The sequence below is a fragment of the Loxodonta africana genome, chromosome 27 (assembly GCF_030014295.1).
Source record: "Loxodonta africana isolate mLoxAfr1 chromosome 27, mLoxAfr1.hap2, whole genome shotgun sequence".
Taxonomy (NCBI): Eukaryota; Metazoa; Chordata; class Mammalia; order Proboscidea; family Elephantidae; genus Loxodonta; species Loxodonta africana.
The window spans coordinates 14,050,002-14,067,311 of NC_087368.1; the positions used below are offsets into that span (position 1 = coordinate 14,050,002).

The 17,310-nt window shown below is 49.7% G+C and overlaps 1 long non-coding RNA gene across 8 annotated transcripts in view; it reads left to right on the forward strand.

The window, feature by feature from the left end:
- LOC111749237 (uncharacterized) overlaps positions 1-16,896 on the forward strand; it is a 530,861-nt gene extending 513,965 nt beyond the window's left edge. For 6 of the 8 annotated variants that reach the window (XR_010319565.1, XR_010319555.1, XR_010319562.1 and 3 more), the window contains one exon: positions 605-4,635. This is a non-coding gene — a long non-coding RNA (uncharacterized LOC111749237). Of the gene's footprint in view, positions 1-604; positions 4,636-11,341 lie in introns of those variants that run through there. The other 2 variants (XR_010319559.1, XR_010319557.1) reach the window with 2 other exon arrangements.
- Positions 16,897-17,310: the final 414 nt, after the last annotated feature.

A 17,310-nucleotide genomic window follows, 5' to 3' on the forward strand; every position in this document is an offset into this window, starting at 1 on the left:
CTCAAAAAGAAAAAGAAAACTATCACTCCCCTTTCTCTCTCCCGTTTTAGGGCCAAAGAAAGTCCATGTGATCTCTCTCTTAGAACTTTATATTAGGGTCTCCGGCCTGAATTATAGGGGAAGGAACAATGGTGAAAGTGAGGGTGGTTATGGTAGCGGTGACAGGTTTTGTAATGGAGGTGGTGATGCTGATGATGTTGATATTGAGAGTAATGGGGGTGGTTTTGGTGGCGGGGGGGTAACTGATGATGGTGGTAAAATTGATGGTAAGAGTGATGGTGATGGTGGTACTGGTAATGATGGTGGCGATGAGTTGTGTAATGGAGGTGGTGATGGTGGTGGTGGGTAGCATGATGATGCTGGTGACAGTAGGTGGTGTGATGCTGCTGGTGGGTTGTATGATGGAAGTGGCGATGGTGATTATGGTGATGATTATGGTTGGCAGTGTGATGGTGGTGACACTGACATTAGAAGTGGTGGTGGGTTGTATGGTGGAGATGGTGACGGTTATGGTGGTGGAGGTAGTGGTGGTCGTAGTAGTGGTGGTTGATGCTGTTGGCCATGGTTGGTTGTGATAAGATACAATCAATTCCTTCTCTCCTAGGAGACCCCTGAGTTTCTTGCGTACCTTGTGCAAATCTTCCTTAGACTCCTGCATGCTACAAGAGGAGCAGCTTTCCTAGTCAACTACATATGTCTTACTCATGGCATAAAAGCCCTTGGCCTACATCTGCAGAGCAAAAGTTGATCTCAAGATCTGCTCAAATATGACTTGACAGCTTCATTTCTTGAGGAAGTGGGAAAAATTACTGGTGATCTATCCACTACACAATTTTGTTAAACACAATAAACTGTGTATAGTTCCCATTTCATTGTATGGGTTCGGACATTCCTTGTGAAACCTCTGTTTGTCCTTAAAAAGTCTCTAGTAAATGAACCTCTTCAGGAATTGAACACGGGGCCTGGGCAGGAAGGACCTAACTGACAGCTATATAGGAAGGAGTCTGATGCCCTGGGTGACAAGATATCCCTACCTCAACTTTACCCTGCACTCCCAGATTGAACCTGCATACAGGCCACCTTTCCTGTATCTCTTGCTTTAACTCCCATTCATTGATTGCCTACTACGTGCCAGGCATCATTTTGGGTGCTTCACCAATATTTCAGTGTAATTCTCAACAATAGCGCTGTGAGGAAGACAATATTACTCCCACTGTAAAGCTGAGGAAACCGAGGGTCAGAGAGGGGCAGTAATTTGCTGAAGATCTCAGAGCTAGTAAGTGGCAAGGGCCCTATACATATTATTATGACTCTCCTAATTATTCCAGCTCAGCAGATCACAGGATGAAACACCCAAAAATGATAATTTCAACCCAGCAATGGTGCTTAGAGCAATAATGGTTTTTTCCTGCTCTAAAGGCCCAACGCAGAAACAGGGATCCCTGGTAAAAGACAAGGAGTCACCACACAATGTGAGTTTTGGCCCATTTGAAGAAGTCTATCACATACCACTTTCCCGTACCTCCTTGGCTCCAATTCCTCAATCATGTTCCTTCCAAGTCACTGTCTATCCAGCCAAACCATTGACCACAGCCCATGAATTGCATATCTGGCCATTTATCCTTCCAAGCAGAGTGAACAACCAGGTGCACTACTTGAAGTTCTGCCATTTGGAAGATATCCCTTCGCCACTGTCCTTCAGGGAAGTCCCAGAAATGGGCTGCAGCGCTGCCGCTGTGCACATTCAAGTGGTTCCTACATATTATGCAGAACAGTCAATACGCCAGGCACGAATTTTCTCTTCCTCAGGCAACTGATCATGAGGCAGTCCCAATGAGGCCATAGGTGCAAACTGGGAGAGGGCAGGTAATGTGACAGGAGTGGGGACCATGATATTTGGGCCATTTCCTCATGCAAATTGCTTGAGTGTTAGGTCATGCTCAGGCCCTGTATTGTATATACCTCTTCCATTTAATGATGGAGTGCTGCCGTGCACATCCAATTTTATGGCTCTGTGGGTCAGACAACACCAAATTCGTGATGGGTGACTCAGGCCACATGGTGATTTGGTGGCCCATAGTTAAGAGTTCAGTCTCTACTAAGACCCAGTAACAAGACAAAAACTGTTTTGCAAAAGGAGAGTAGTTAACTGTGTAGGATGGCAGGGCTTTGCTCCAAAATCCTAAAGATCTGCACTGTGATTCACCAATAGGAGCCTGCCAAAGACCCCAAATAACATCTTTATTTGCAACTGACTCTGCAAACATCACTGGATCAGCTGGATCTTATGGCTCAAGTGACAGAACAGCTTGCATGTCAGTCTGAACCTTTTGAAAGGCCTTCTCTTGTTCTGGGCCACACTCAAAATTAGCAGTTTTTCAAGTCACTTGATAAATAGGCTGGAGTAAGCACACTTAAATGAGGGGTATGTTGCTTCCAAAATACAAAGACGTCTAGCAGGGTTTGTGCCTCCTTTTTAGTTGTAGGAGGGGCCAAATACATCAACTTATCCTTCACTTTACAAGGAACATCTTGACATGCCCACACCACTGGAGCCCTAGAAAGTTCGCTGAGGTGGAAAACATCTGAATTTTTTGGGAATAATTCCCACCCTCTACAACGCAAATGTTGTACCAATAACTCTAGAGTCATTGATACTTCTTGCTTTCTAAGTCCAATCAACAGAATATCATCAATGTAACAGACCAGTGTGAAGTATTGTGGAAAGGAAAGGCGATTAAGGTCCCTGTTGATTAAATGATCACATAGGGCTAGAGAGTTGACATACTGCTGAGATAAGACAATGAAGGTGTATTGCTGGCCTTGCCATCTGAAGGCAAACTGCTTCAGTTGGTCCTTTAAAACAGGGATGGAAAAAAATGATTGGCCAGATTAATGGCTGCATACCCCAGGAAATATATTAATTTGCAGGCCACGTTCCCAAGGAAACGCCTCTTCCAACTGATTGGCTGCTCATATCAGACCTTAAAATGGAGTGTGATTACATAATGTCTGCCAAACCCCTGAGAATCATGGCCTACCCAAGTTGACACATAACATTAACCATCACAGTGGTGATAAAAATGTTTTGAGGTAGATACTGGTGATGCTGAATAGGATTGTGAAAGTACGTAAACCACTATATTACACACTTGAAAGCTATTAAAACAAAACTTTATTTAATGAGAAATGTACCAGTTAAAATACTATAAACTATACAAAATAAATTGAGCTGGAAAAATACTGCAACAAAACCCAAAAACTACCCACTCAGGTGAGGAGAGTAAGGGTCTGCTTCCGGAGCAGATGTTCCCTGGCTGTCAATAAGGAGCTGCTGTGGAGGAGGTGTGGCATCTAGCTCAGCCTCTGGTGCCCCAGACGGTGCTGGAGATGGAGGACTTAATGGTGTAGGGGGCTTCAGTGTTGGAACAGGAGCTGGATCAAATCAGCTGTTCGTCTGGGAGCCAGTTGGAAGTGGCCCAGGATGGAAATCTACCCCTCCAGCTGGCCCTTCATCTGGTGTCGGTGATGAAGCTGGAGAAGGAAGACCTGTGGCTTCAACAAGCTCCAGTGTTGGTCCAGGATCAGAATGAACATCAGCCGGTGCTATGGAAGCCGCTTCTGAAGGTGACCCAGGATAGGAATCCGATGCTCCAGCTGGCTCTTTGTCTAGTGTCACTGCTGGAGCTGATGATGGAATAACTGGTGCTCTAAGGAGCTCTGGTGTTGGTGCAGGAGCGGGATCAACATCAGCAGGTGATGGAGGAACCTTTTCAGGAGGCTGTGGAGGGTTGGTATCCAGCTCATCCAGCCAGCTGTTCTCCTGGTGCCCAGGCCAGAGCTGGAGATGGAGGGCGGTGGGCTACAGCGAGCTCTGGTGTTGGTGTAGCAGCAGGACTAGGGTTGACATCAGCCGGTGGTCCAGGAGGCAGTTCTGGATGTAGCCCATGGTAAGAATCAGACCTTCCAGCCAGCTGTCCATCTGGTACCAGTGATGCAGCTGGTGATGGTGCTCCATGGAGGTCCAGTGTTAGTCCAGGAGCATGATCAACTCCACCAGGTGGTCCAGGAGCCCATTATGGTGTTGGCCAAGGAAGAGAATCCGATCTTCCAGCAAGCTCTCTGTCTGCTCAACTTGGTGATGGAGGACCTGTTGTTGTACCCGGCTCCAACGTTGCTGCAAGGACAGAATATAACTCAGGAATTCATCCTGGAGTCTGTTCTGGAAGTCGCCCAGTGTAAAAATCCAGCTGTCCATCTCTTGGCAGTGCTGGAGCTGGGGATGCTCTATTGAGCTTCGGTGTTGGTTCAGGACCAGGATCTCCATCACCAGGTTGTCCAGTGTCTCGCTCTGGAGGTGGTCCAGGTTAAGAATCCGAACCTCCTTCGTTCTATCCCTCTGCTGCCACAGCTGAAGCTGGTCATGGAAGAGCTGGTGCTCTACGGAGCTCCTGTGTTGGAGCAGGAGCAGGATTGACATCAGCTGGTGGTCCAGATTCCGGTCCTGGAAGAAGCCCAGGATGGGAAGCCACCTCTCCATCCAGTTGTCCATCGGATGCTGGTGATGGAGCTGGAGGAGGGCCTGGGCTACACCGAGCTCTGGTATTGGAGCAGGAGCAGGACTGACAGTAACCAGTGGTCCAGGAGCTGGCTCTGAAGGTGGCCCAGGATAAGACTCTGACCCTCCAGCTGGCTCTTCATCTGGTGCCAGTGCAGGCGCTGGAGATGAAAGAGCTGGTGTGGTATGGAGCTCCGGTGTTGCAGCAGGAGCAGGACTGACATCAGCCAGTGGCCCAGGAGCCAGTTCTGGAGGTGACCCTGGATGGGAATCCACCCCTCCAGCCGGCTCTCCATCTGGTGCCAGTGCTGGAGCTGCCAATGAAATAGGTGGTGTGCTATGGAGCTCCGGTGCCAGTACAGGAGCAGAATATACCCCAGAACATGGTCCAGGACCTGGTTCTTGGGACAAAGATAGATCTTGAGCTATTTTTACAACTGGTGCTGCCCCCAGCTTTGGAGCTGCAAAAGGAGAAAGGTTCACCAATATGACTGCCTTTCCTCATGCCTTTCCAATGATGGAAAACATCTCACTGCCATCAAGAGAAGCCCATTCCCAAGATTTCCACCCCAGGAAGTCTTCCCAGACTGTGGTCCACCAGAGGAGGGTCTGAGGTTACTTTGCGCTGTGGCTCAACCCCAGCCTCTGGGGGTCTTCCCATGTCCCCCTCAAAAGCTCACATGCAGGCATGCCCAGTCCTCCTCACCCTCTGGCTCTGTCTCAGTGACCTCCATTTGATCCAGCTGGGCCAAGAGAAGTTGGGCACAGCACTCCAGATGTGAGCCTGGCATGTTCACCTGCACATACTCCACCAGGAGCTTTAGGCAGAGGAAGTCTGGGGGCTGATCGAAATCCTCCGAGTATTCCTTCAGCCATGTGCCCAGGATAAAAGAGATGGCACTGGGGGTGGGTGGTGATGAGCAGGGTCAGAGGCCTTGCTTTCCCACCAAACTGCCCTCCCAGGGCACCCCTGCAAAGGGCCCCATGTCTGCCCGTCCTTCCAAAGGTCAGCACCACCCTGCATCACACCCTCTGGCCGTCCTGGCAGTGGCAGTCCTGGTCACTGAGCAGAGAGCTAGCACACAGCCTCCATCACAGGGAGCTCCCCATCAATGACCTGTACAACTCTCCCTGCTCGGGGAGCCTGAATTACATCTCCTTCTGTCCCCTGGCCCTCTCCCCTGGACAATAACCCTCTAAGGGCACGGAGATGTGTGTCTGCATGTTCACCTCACAGCCTGACACACAGTCGTGCTCCAGGATTATCTGATGCTGGGCAACACACAGAGTCCATCCCCTGACCCAGATGCCCAGGCCATAGGGTCCCTCTTCTGGAGTGTGTGCACCAGCATGCTGCCTGGTTCTCTGCAGGTATATGAGGGTCTCTTCTCCCATGGACACTGTTCTCCCCCAGGATGGGGGCCCCACATGCAGCTGAGACCCATGACTGGGGATCGGGATTTGGGAGCAATTTTCTCCACACCCCGGCTCCCCACACCTCCTGTTTTAGGCCCCCAATAGGGGAGGGGGCAAGCGGAAATGTGAGGAGGTTGTGTAGGGATGGGTTCTCTCAGGGGCCTCTCTGAGCCCCAGCCTCCCCTCTGCTCCCCAGGACGCCCAGGTTCCACCCCCAGCTCCCTATGACTGCTTATGTCCAGCAGGGGGTGCTCCTAAATTCATTCCTCTAGTGGAATGTAGACATGTGGGGCCCAGGGTCTACCCAGCACCAATTTAGACACAGACCCCCTACAGCTTCCACCCTTCCATATAGACAGGAGCCCCTCTTTCTCCGCCCAGAGTCTACTCACCCTTTCAGCTGGTCATGGAGTTCACCATCCTGGGCAGAATAGGGGTGGTTACATCCATACCTAGAGGTGCCATGAGGGTTTCACATCTAATGCACAGTGGATACTACCTGCTTAACATGTCTGGTTTCCTGTCTGACTCCCTGGCTAGAATGGAGGCCCAGGAGGGCAGGGGTTTGTATCTGCTCTGTCTAGTGAATGATGCTAAGTGTCTAGAACAGTGTCTGCAACAGGAGGGGCTTCATGGATAATTGGTGAATGAGTGAACCCAACCAGCACCTTCCCAGGTATCTGAGAGTCCTGGGACCCCTCTACCAGCCTCCAGACATCCCTGTTCTGGCTATACCAAGGACAAAAAAAAAAAAAAAAAGGACAAGGACACAATAAATTGAATCTCAATTCCCCTTTACGAATAGGAAATAGGTTTGTTCAAGGGCATGTAGTCATTGAGGGGTGAGGCAGGCAGCTTCTTCACGGGGGAGAAGAAAATAATAAATGTAAACGTCCCAGCTCCTCCAACACCCTTTACCAAAGAGCTGGGCTCTGGTACACACTTTCCATGGCTTGTCCCACGGGCTCCTGACAGTACTTCTAGCCAATTTGTCCTTTACCACCCCACTTCTCAGTGGAGCAAACAGACTCTGAGTGGTGAAGTGACATTCTCCAGACTCACAACTGGTAGGGGTCAGAGCCTGCACTGGGCTGTGGAGGACAAGGTGCTCACCTTTGGAACAGCTGTTCTAGGACCTGCTGGGTGGTGGCATAGGTTCTGTAGGTTCCAAGGAAGATTTCGATGTAGGAGAAGTCACCCTTTAGGTAGGCGGGCACCAAGTGCTCGACCAGCTTCTCCAGCGAGCCTGCCTTGAAGTTTTTCATTACCCAGGCCTCATCCAGGTCCTGGTCAGAACCACAGACACACTGGAGTGGGAAAGAGGAGAGACATATTGTCAGAGGCAGCCTTATGAACGACCAGAAGTGTTGGGGACCCCTAGCTCAGACCAGGTACTCCCTCTCCCTCAGTGACCTGTGGCAGGAGGTGGGGCACCAGTGGCTTCATCATAAAACAGGCCTCGGCTTTCCAAGAAGAATTGGAGGTGGGGGATGATTAAAAACATTAGGAACCTAAAGGGATTTTGTTCACTAAGTAACCATGGTATCACCCTGGAGGAAGAGCTGTATTCCACTGAGTCCTCACAAAACACCCCATTCCACAGATGAGAAAACAGAGGCTTGGTGACAACTAGTGTCTGCTCGAAGTCTCCTAGTCAGCGCCTAGAGCCGTGCGATGCTAGGGCTCTGTGATGTTCCCTCTGTGCTGTGTGAGGCCTGCTCTGTTCCTGACTCAGAGGGGAACGTCTGTGCAAGGTCACTCCTTCCCAGCTGGAGACAGTGCACAGAGCAGACACACCCATGAGATAAGCAAGACACAGATTTTTCTTTCTGTACAGTAAAGGAGATTTTGAGAACCTGAAGCTAGGGAGCACCCAGATCCAGCCAACGGTGAGAGCCTGGAGATCCTGGTTGGGAGAAAGACCCCCACAGGGCCCAGGATCTGAACAAATGACTCAGGAAGAGGGAATCCGAAGGGCCAGTAAAGGAGTGAGAGGGGGCTCGGCTTCTCAGGGCCAAGAAACACCTCAAAGCCACCCTGCAGTTCCATTGGCCACCCTGACAGCAGATTGGCAAAATGGAAAAGAACCCTAATAGCCGGAACGGGCTCGATGCAGGGACACAGCCATTGTCACAGACCACTGGGCCACAGGGCTGCGACCACTGTTTTGGGAAGGAGTCTGGCTCTAGTGATCCTAACTTGAAATGTGCACATCCTTCCCCCCAGCATGCCACTCCTGGGAGTCTGTCCTGTGTGGGCCAGAGTATGAGGACACATGTAAGCGTTTCTGCAGCCCTGCTGAAAGGGCAGCACAAGGAATCAATCCAGGGCCAGCATCAGTGAGAGGCTCAGTCACTGTGGGAACTGGCCTCCCTTCTGGAACATTGTGCAGTGAGTCAGGATATAGCCCCTGACCTGAAGGGGTCACATGATGTATTCCCCGAGATTGCAGATTGTAGAAAAAGGTGTGTCATAGCCTCAGCCCCACACTTTAGGGTAAAAGAAGCCTGCTAAGTGTGATGATGTGTGAGGCTGGGAGAAGGTGTGGAAGGACAGTCCAGCCGACTGCTGCTCAGGGCCCTGGCGCTGGAAGTTAAACACTAAAAGAGCAGCAACACGCAGAAGACGCGTGGGCTGACGTGAAGGGACGACGGTATAAAAAACTAGTTTCTGATATTCCTACGTATATGGGAAGAGTGACTTTGTAGCTGGCCAGGGCCGGGAGGGCAGTAGGGGTTTGGGGGGAGACAGATTGATCCCTTCGGGAGGGAACTGGCGACCCTCGAGAGGGAAGGTCTGTGAGGGACCTGAGGTCTACAGGGTGGTGTCTGGGCCCTGGTCCCCCTCTGGTCATCTCAGGTCCCTGGGTGGGGATGCCACTCCCTCCCTCCATACTCACCCAGAACTTGTGCCAGCCCTTCCTGGCCTGTTTCTTGGGGTAAACCGAGTAGACGATGCCATTCTCCTTTTCCTTGGGGATCTCCTGCAGGCTGTTCTGCAGAAACAGTGCCGGCAGCAGCCAGGGAGGCATCAAGAGCCCCTCCGAGCTGCCTCCTTCCCTCTCTGCCCCTCGAGCCCTTCTGCCTGCTAGGATCTCCCAGTTCCCCCATGCTGTGGGGGTCAGCATGTGGGCTGCATGAGCCAGCCCTGACCAAGTCCAATGATAGAAAAATCAGCCTCCGATTATTGCAGCAGGATCTGGCAGAAGCTGGGCAGGCACAGGGTCAGCAGTGGCCCAGGCAATGCCAGCAGCTAGGCACGTTGAGTGCCACACTCGGCGTTAGCTGGATCTCTGAGAAAGCCCAGGCCAGAGTGCTGACTCAGCCTGTGACCCCGATAGCCCCTCCTTAAGGCCTGGTCTGAACTGGAACCCCTCGGCAGACTTACATCCCAGTGTTCTGTGTGATCAGGGGGGTGGTCAGGGCAGGGAAGTGAAAGAGGACTCCACATTTGCCAGCCCAGCCCCCAGCCTCCCAAAGTCACGCAACCTGATGGGCTATGCCCAGCTGCGGTCCGACTCAGGCCCATGAACCCAGTATGGTGAGAGACCATGGGGGTGGACCATTTTCATCATCCTCATTATCACTCCTCCCCTCTCAGATCTCCCCAGATCACATGGCACCTCCTTCCCTGACCCCCACCATCTCTCTACCAAATGGACCCTGCCTCAGTCAACAACTTTCTGCCTCATCAGTTCTGTCCACATTTCCTCCCAGCCCCCGTTACCAGGGACCCCATGAGGACAAGAGCTGGCATGGACTGGGGGATGGTATGACCTGGGGGAGGGGTGTGGGGCTGCCTAGGTGAGATCACAGTGGTGGCCTGGCCTGGATTGGCAGCCCTGGGCCACCCTGTGTTACCTTCCGATTCTTTTTGGTAAATGGCTTGAGCTTTTGTGGGTGGGGGACGAGACCATGCCTCAGCCTTGGTGAAAGTGTCGAACTCCTGCGTCTCTCAAGCTTTGATACAAGGGAAGACGGGAGACAACAAGAAAACATGTTCCTAGTCTGAGTGTCTCCACTCAAGTGAGCTGGGTAGGGGGCTGGTTACCAGGGTTCCAAGTTCTATGTACTCTGTCGTCAAGGATGTGAGGTCACGTCCTGGTCTCCTGACTTGGGTCTGATGTCAGTTAAGATGTCCCCAAAGTCCCCACTGTGCTGCTGAATGCTCACCTCTCCCCATGCCATCTCCATAACTGTACACAGTGACACCAACACAGCCCTCCTTCTGCCCCCAGAACCTGGGAAAGGCCTGGGTGTAGCCAGGGCCCCAGCTCTGAGCATACAGAGCTGGGTTCAAACAAAGTTCATCCCTCTCAACCAGTTTGTGACCCTGGACAAGTCTTTGTGCTTCTCAGAGCCTCCCCAGTGCCCCCACCCACACAATAGGGATCATTCTAGTGTCTTCTTCCCAGGGACCTCAGCAGGTTTGTGTGAGGTAACGTCTATAGAACCCGTGGGCTGGCATTACCTGTAGCTAATCAGGGGTCGATTATCTAATAGGAAAAGTAAGCATAGGGCTTACCTGCTTACCAGATCATCTGTAATGAACATTTTCACCTTTTCATATTTTTCACCACATCTAGTACTCTGCTTCTAGGTATGGCCGGCTTCTGTCTGTCCCCAACCCACAGTTCTTCCCTACAGAATCAAAGCCTCTTTTCAAATATACAGTCCGTGACGGGGGACAGATGACCCTGTAAGCAAGGTAAGCACAGGTCTACTTGTACTTACTTCCTAATCTGTAGTGAACAACTTCTCATGGGTTTTGCCACATCAAAGATGTGTTCACCGTGCTTACCTTGCGTATTGGGTAATCTGCCCACGTAGCGAATGCACAAGCTCAGAGATGGAAGATTTTCAAGCAGGGGTGGGAAGCAGCATGGAGTACATCTCCAAAGAGGGCTGGGCCCTGGTGGTGTGAGCTTGGGAAAGTCACTTCCACTCTTGGTCTCATTTCCCAATCTGCACTAGGATGGGGTTGGAATTAAGTGAACGTCAGACATTGTCACCCTCTGCGTGAATCCCTTCAGGAACTCCCATTATATAGAATCTGACCCAGTGCCTCATCTCAGGCTAGGTGGTAGACAACCTGGACGGTGGCTCCCAACAATCCTACCTCCTGGTCTCCACATCCTGTGCGACCACCTTGCCTCACTTTGGATTGGACACACCCTCAGTGTGGTTTGGACTCAGGGACTCGCTTCTCAAGAATGTTTTTGTTAGGTGGCACTGAGTCGATTTCAACTGATGATGACCCTATTTGGGGGCGATGTTTCCTGGCTCTCTTTTATTCCTTCTCTCTCTGTCTCTCTCTCAGTCATCACTCTCTCTGTCATTTATTTCTCTCTCTCCTCCCGGGAAGCAGCTGTGATGTATGACCTGCTCATGGAGAGACTCATGTGACAAAGACCTGAGGGAGGGTCCTGATCAACAGACAGAGAGGAAGTGAGGCCCCCCAGACCAACAACTCACAGAGTCCTGCTTATAACATGGAAATGAGTAGGGAGCAGATCCTCCCCAGTCAAGACTCAGTTGAGACCACAACCAGAAGCTCCTGAGAACTTGGGGCAGTCACCAGGTAAGCCATGCCTGGGTTCCTGGCCCACGGAGATTGTGTGCTGTGTTGTGTTGTGAGTCATTAGTTTTGGGGGTATTGTTATCACAGAGCAGGAGATAACTCCTCCAGCCTACCAGGTCACGGGTCCTGGACCTGTTCTCCTCCTCCCTGCCTCCTCTCCTCCTCCTTGCCCTCCAGCCATACTGGCTGCATTTCAACTCTCTCTCTGGAAAAACTCACGTCTGTCTCCCAGTCTCTGTACCAGCTGTGTCTTCTCCCTGGCACTCTGTCCCCAGACACATGCAGGGTTGGTCCCTCTTGTCATTCTGGTTGCACTTAAATGTCACCTTAGTGAGGCCTTTTGGACCACATACCAGCCTTATCTCACAGCACCCTACTTTATTTTCTCTATAAAATATGCTCTTTTCTTTGCATGTATTTGGTTTCATTATTTTATCCATCTTCGTGTCTACCCTAAAGCTTGTGGCTCCTGGGGACAGGGACCACGTGGTTCATTTTCATAACCAGGTCCCAGAACACCTGCTGCTGTAGGTCCTCTCTTGCACTAATGCTGGAGCTCCATAGTGAACGAAATATTTCATCACCAACATCGGATGGACAGTGAGCTGGAGGGCTGGATTTCAATCCTGTGCCACCTCCAGTAATGGCTCCCAGACCACCTGCTGATGTCAATCCTGTTCCTGCTCAGCATCAAAACTCTATAGAGCACCAGGTCCTCCATCTCCAGCTCTGCCTCGGTCACCAGAGGTTGAGTCATTTGCTGCAAGTCCTCCACAGCCACCCCTCATTCACAGCTAGGGAATGTCGGCTCCAGAAACATACCTTTTTTTCAACTCACCTGAGTGGGAATTTTTTTGGTTTTGTTGTAATTTTCCAGATCACTCTATACTTTATAGTTTATACTATTTTAACAGGTAGGTTTGTCATAAAATGTTTTAAGAGTTTTAAAATGTGTAGTATAGTGGCTTTGTGTGCTTTTACAATCTTATTCAACCATCGTCAGTATCTACTTCAGAACATTTTCATCACCACTCTGATGGTTAATGTTATGTGTCAATTCGGTTAGGCCATGATTCTCAGGGGTTTGGCAGAAATTGTGTAATCAGTCTCCATTTTTTGATCTGATGTGAGCAGCCAATCAGTTGGAAGAGGAGTTTCCTTGGAGGAGTGAACTGCAAATTAACACATCTCCTGGTACCTGGCATGCAGCCATTAATCGAGCCTATGCCTTTTTCTTCATCCTTGTTTTGAAGGACAGGCCCCTCTTGGTGAATCACTGTGCAGATCTGTAGGATTTTGGAGTAAATCCCTGCCATTCTCTTCATTTAACTACTCTCCTTTTGAGAAATAGCTTTTGGCTTGTTACTGGGCCTTAGCAGAGACTGAACGCTTAACCATGGGCCGCCGAGTCACGATGTGGCCTGAGCTGCCCATTATGAACTGGATGTTGTCTGACCCACAGAGTTGTAAAATTGGATGTGCCCAGCAGCTCTCCATCATTATTAATTGAAGTGGTAATATACAAGATCGGGCCGCAACAGGACCTGAAGGCCCAAGTAAGTTGCATGAGGAAATGCCCCAATGCCCATGGTCTCCACTCCTGTCACATACCTTTCGTCTCCCAGTCTGCACCTATGGCCTCATGGGGAGCTCCTTATGATCAGGTGACTGAAGGTGAGAAAACTCGTGCCTTGTTTACAGATGGTTCTGCGCAATATGCAGGCACTAGTTGAAAACGGAGAGTGGCAGCACTACAGCCCTTTGCTGGGACCTCCCTGAAGGACAGTGGGGAAGGGAAATCCTCCTAAGGGGCAGAACTTGGGGCAGTGCACCTGGTTATTCACTTTGCTTGGAAGAAGAAATGGCCAGATGTGCGATTGTATGTATACTGACCCATGAGCTGTGGCTGGTGGTTTAGCTGGATTGTCAAGGACTTGGAAGGAACATGATTGGGAAACCGGAGACAAGGACTTAGGGGGAGGAGAGCTATGTGGATAGACCTCTTTGAATGGGCCAAAGAAGTGAAGATATTTGTGTCTCATGTGAATGCTCACTAAAGAGTGACCTCAGCAGACAAAGACATTAACAGTGAAGCGGATAGGATAACGTGTTCTGGGGAAACCACTCAAACTTTTTCCTAGGTACTCCCATCATTGCTCATGAACAAAGTGGCCATGATGGCACAGATGGAGGTTATGCATGGGCCCAGAAACGTGGACTTCTACTCATCAAGGTCGACTTGGCAATAGCCACCTCTAAATGCCTGATCTGCCAGCAGCAGAGACCAACACTGAGTCCCCGATATGGCCCCATCCCTCAAAGTGATCATCCAGCAACCTGGTGGCAAGCTGATTACACTGGACCACTTCCATCATGGAAAGGGCAACATTTGTTCTTATGGGAATAGACATTTACTCTGAATATGGATTTGCCTTCCCTGCATGCAATGCTTCTGCCAAAACTATCACCCTTGCACTTAGAGAATGCTTTATCCACCATCATTGTATCCCACACGCATTTCCTTCAATCAAGGGACTCCCTTCACGCAAGTGAAATGCAGCTGTGGGCCCATGCTCATGGAATTCACTGGTCTTACCATGTTCCCCATCATCCTGCAGCAGCTGGTTTGAAAGAATGATGGAATGGACTCCTAAAGACACAATTACAGTGCCAGCTGGGTGGCAATACCTTGCAGGATTGAGGCAGTGTTCACCTAGAGGTTGTGCATGCTCTAAACCAGCATCGAGTATATGGTGTTTTATCTCCCATAGTCAGGGTTCATGGGTCCAGGAATCAAGGGATGGAAATGGGAGTGGCACCACTCACTATTGCCCCTAGTGACCCACTCACAAGAATTTTTGCTTCCTGTAGCCTAGCTTCTCAGTTTGTTTTGTTTTAGTATGCCCAAATGGGTTGCTTGAGTGAGCTACCTTGACTATTCTTGCCTTTGAAGCTCTGACGTCCTGTCACCAGATGGCTAGAGTTGTTATCAGATATATCAGTCTAGGAGTCCATTCACTTTTCTTGTGTGGATTCAGCTCAGGTGTCCAGGTAGCTGATCATCAAGTGTGTGGTACAGGCTCTGTCCTACAGTCTTAGAAGGGCAGGGGTGATTGCTGTAGGTACTGGTATCTGGAGGCTGAGAAACATCCCCCACGTGTCTGTGAGGAAAGTGCGTCCCAGTTCCCTAGAGCGTACAGGTGGGTGGGTTCTGCAGATGGACCATGGGCACCCAATGCTTTTTGTTGTAAGGACTGGGAGGTACCCATTATCCTTGGACCCCTGTCGCGGGTGGCTGGGGGACCTGAGCAGAGCTACCAGTCCTTTTACCCCTTCTGTGAGTAGGTGAGGACCCTGTTTAATAGGCAAAGTGGTGTCAAATATCAAACACCCACCTCTCCGCCACACAGCTGAAATGGTTGCAGTCTGCCATCAAGGGCCTATTCGCCTGGAATAGGCCCTCACAGGTCCATGCAGGGGGAAAGATATTCAAAGTCCATGGACCGTTTATGCCTGAACAGGAGCTGCTTCTGTCCTGAGCTCTGCCAGTTAGTGGAACTGGCAAATTATCTTTTCGTCCAACTGTGAGTTTATTCCTGCTCCAAGGTCTGGAGGTTGACTCCAGGCACTCAGCAGGGCCTATCTAAGGCCCAGGGAAATCAACAGCCATGGACGCTGGCTTGGGAGTGGGGGGCACGGTAAAATGTATGCAAGTAGTTAGCTTTTGCCAAAAGAGCTATTGTTCTCTTGTTCCTGTGAGTAGGCTGTTGCGGGTGGCTGCTTCTCCCTGAGGAAACTGTGGCAGAATGCTACTACCAGCCCACCGCCGCCGCTCCAGGTATGTTGCCTGAGGGCTCCCTGCGATTCAGGTCCAGTAACTCCTTTCCGCCTCTGAACCGTCTCTTCCTCCCCCTGCCACTCAGTCCGTCTTCTAACTTTGCCTTTGATATTCAGGGCTCCTAGCTTGTCATAAATATAATCGTTTCACTTGTTTTTTTTTGGTATTTGTTGTAAGAGGGATCACAGGAACTGTCTGGCTATTCCATCTTCTTGGCCCTATCTCCTATTTCTAGCTTTTTGAGGAAGCGTCATATCGATTTCCAAAGTGGTTGTACCATTTTACATTCCTACCAGCAGTGTCTAAGTGTTCCAGCCTCTCCAGAACCTCTCCAACATTTATTATTCTGTGTTTTTTGGATTAATGCCAGCCTTGTTAGAGTGAGATGGAATCTCATTGTAGTTTTGATTTGGGTTTCTCTAATGGCTAATGAACGTGAGCATTTCCTCAAGTGTCTTTTAGCTACCTGAATGTCTTCTTCAGGGAAGTGTCTGTTCATATCCTTTGCCCATTTTTTAATTGGGTTATCTGTCTTTTTGTTGTTGAGTTTTTGCAGTAACATGTAGATTTTAGAGACCAGTTGCTGATCGGAGATGTCACCAAGGGTATAGATCGTTATGGAAGCAGACTACCACATCTTTCTCCTATGGAGTAGCTGGTGGGTTCAAACCATGGACCTTTTGGTTAACAGCCAAATGCTTCACCATTGCACCACCAGGGCTCCTTTCTGCTGAATAGTACTGTTTTATTTGCTGTAACAGCTGTTCCTTCTTTAGCCAATGTTGCTACTGAGCACCGTCATCACAGATCATATTGGTAACGCTGAGGCCTGGGTACTAGAACTTAACACCCCTCATTGTCCAGAGAAGACAACAGCCTTCACTGCCATCCTCCCCAGAAAATGGATGCCCCAGAAAAAGGCATGCATCTCTTCACCTTACTCTCTCTCTTCCAAACCAAATTCACCTGCAAAGCATCTAATTGGTGGAGCCAAGGTCATGTGACTGTGCCCTAGCTGCAAAGGAGATTGGGAAAATGGGACAGGTCTCATACTGTGGTATATAATGCCAGTGTCAGGGCAGCATAGTCACACGATGCAAGTTGGCGAGAAGAAGGACTAATGTCCACCGCGTTTGCAAAGCAGATCCAGGATGAGGGTCCAGACTCAGACTCTAATAGGTCTAACACCACTGAGCTGCTTGGCATTTATGTTTATGCTTTGTGTTATAACTCTTACTTTGCTACCAGACAGTTACACTTACACTTTGTCTTAATTTTAAGATCTTTATCAGCTCTACCAGACCATGCAAACAGGGAAATAACATAAGCTAAAGGTTTGAATAGATGCTGAATGTTCTTTAAACATGACAAAAAGTATATTTGAAATTAAAATTTAATGCATATTTGTTACATATATATTTGCCGCAATAAAAAAAGAAGAAAATGGATTAGAAATAAAATGCTTCTATTTTATATTTATATGTGCATGGAGAAATAAAGCAAATGTGGCAAAATGTTAATACGTGGTAGGTTTGAAATTTTTTCAAAATGAAAGTTAAAAAAATCAGTGTGGGGGGGCGGAGCCAAGATGGCGGACTAGGCAGACGCTACCTTGGATCCCTCTTACAACAAATACACGGAAAAACAAGTGAATCGATCACATACATAACAATCTACGAACCCTGAACAACAAACACAGATTTAGAGACAGAGAACGAACTAATACGGGGAAGCAGCGATTGTTTCCAGAGCCTGGAGCCAGCGCACCAGTCAGCTACGGCACAAGCACAGAGAGCTGCTCCACCCCCCTGAACTAACCCCGGGAGGGTGACCAGCCGGTTCCACGGGCGGCGTGGGACGCGGCCAGTAGGAGAAGTCCCTGGGAGGCAGTGACTGGTCTTGGAGCAGGAAGAGCAGC